The sequence below is a fragment of the Giraffa tippelskirchi genome, chromosome 2 (genome assembly GCF_054371585.1).
Source record: "Giraffa tippelskirchi isolate mGirTip1 chromosome 2, T2T-mGirTip1v1.2.pri, whole genome shotgun sequence".
Lineage (NCBI taxonomy): Eukaryota > Metazoa > Chordata > Mammalia > Artiodactyla > Giraffidae > Giraffa > Giraffa tippelskirchi.
Genome location: NC_137276.1, coordinates 17,579,462 through 17,581,064, shown reverse-complemented (window position 1 = coordinate 17,581,064; position 1,603 = coordinate 17,579,462). Strand labels below are relative to the sequence as shown.

The 1,603-nt window shown below is 46.9% G+C and overlaps 1 non-coding gene across 1 annotated transcript; it reads right to left on the bottom strand.

Annotated features, from left to right (window-relative positions):
- Positions 1-474: 474 nt before the first annotated feature.
- Positions 475-609, bottom strand: LOC145540026 (small nucleolar RNA SNORA70). Its single transcript, XR_014078156.1, has one exon. It is a non-coding gene; the product is annotated as a small nucleolar RNA SNORA70 (small nucleolar RNA).
- Positions 610-1,603: the final 994 nt, after the last annotated feature.

Here is a 1,603-nt window from a genome sequence, read left to right as displayed (position 1 = left end):
TTCTTTACTGACTGAGCTATCAGGGAAGCACTTTCTTTTTTTTTTTTTTTTTTCAGATGGACAGGAAATAGCATTTATTGGTGAGCATGATTAAGGAGGGGACAGTGCTAATGCTCATGAGTGCAGGGCCCGCCATTTGTCCAGGAGACCACGATTAGGGATGTATTTGACCCCACAGCCGTCCGGGATGAGTCGCTTTTCTGCCACCATGTTTTCAAATTCATCCGCGTTGAACTTGGTAAATCCCCACTTCTTGGAGATGTGGATCTTCTGGCGGCCAGGGAACTTGAACTTGGCCCGGCGGAGGGCTTCAATCACATGCTCCTTGTTCTGCAGCTTGGTGCGGATGGACATTATGACCTGGCCAATGTGGACCCTGGCCACTGTGCCCTGGTGCTTTCCAAAAGCACCGTGCATACCTGTCTGGAGTCTAGACTGGGGAACAGCAGGCTAGTCACGAATGCCCACTAGAAGAGTTGTGTCCAAGGTCCCTTAGGACAACCTGTACAGGCAACAGGTTGCATACACTACCAAGGAGGCTGCTGTTTGCAGCCATTGCACACTGGGCCCCAATGGGGAAAAGAGCACAGTCGGCTTAATTGGCTGCAAAAGGGAAGCACTTTCAATGGGCTTGATTGGCCTTAAAGTGAGCATCAGAGACTCCAAGTGTCCACCAGCTCTGGTTTAGCACTGTGTCAAGTAATTGGCTGTTGAAGGAAAGGAAATGACACAGTGTGTGTAGCAGCTCTCTGCCCTCAAAGACTCGACGGTCTATTCATAATACCTTCACCAACAGTGAGTAATTCAGGGTGACATTATGGGACACTGTACACTAATAAAAAATCATAAAAATACCTGTCAACCTAACAGTTGAGCTTCGGAATCAGAGAGCCCTGGTCCCACCACTTATTGCCTACGTGACCTTGAAATCACTTTAGACATTTCCTTGTCTGCAAAATGGGCCTAGTAAGAGTTCCTCCTTCATAGAGTCAAGATGTTTAAAGGAGATGATGTGTATCAAGACCTCAGTGTGGTACGCAGCACAGAGTAATTCCCGTAAGTGTTAGCCATTATTGTTATAGATAATATTTTTAATTATCTCACGCAGATAGAGAACAGGGTAGGATATAATAAAGAGTGGGATAAATATACTCCTAATCTAGCCTTCTCAAAGGCAGATCTTCTTAGTGTTTTTAATTCTCAGAGCCCTTTGCAATAAGGTGTTTATTAATACGGTAGTGCATCGATTGCAAGATGACCCATAGGGTTGCCTTGACGCAAGGCTGCATGGAAAAGGCATGGCTATCATCTAGCACTAGCCAGAGTCTGTGTGTGCCAAGTTGCTTCAGTCATGTCTGACTCTTTGGGACCCCCTGGACTATAGCCTACCAGGCTCCTCTGTCCATGGGATTCTCCAGGAAAGAATACTGGAGTAACGGTTTGCCATGCCCTCCTCCAGGGGATCTTCCCAACCCAGAGATCAAACCTGCATCTCCTGTGTCTCCTGCATTGTAGGTAGATTCTTTACTGCTGGACCACCATGGAAGCCTAGCCAGAGTCCACTGGTTTCAATTTCTCCCTCCTTTCCTATGGCAGACATCAC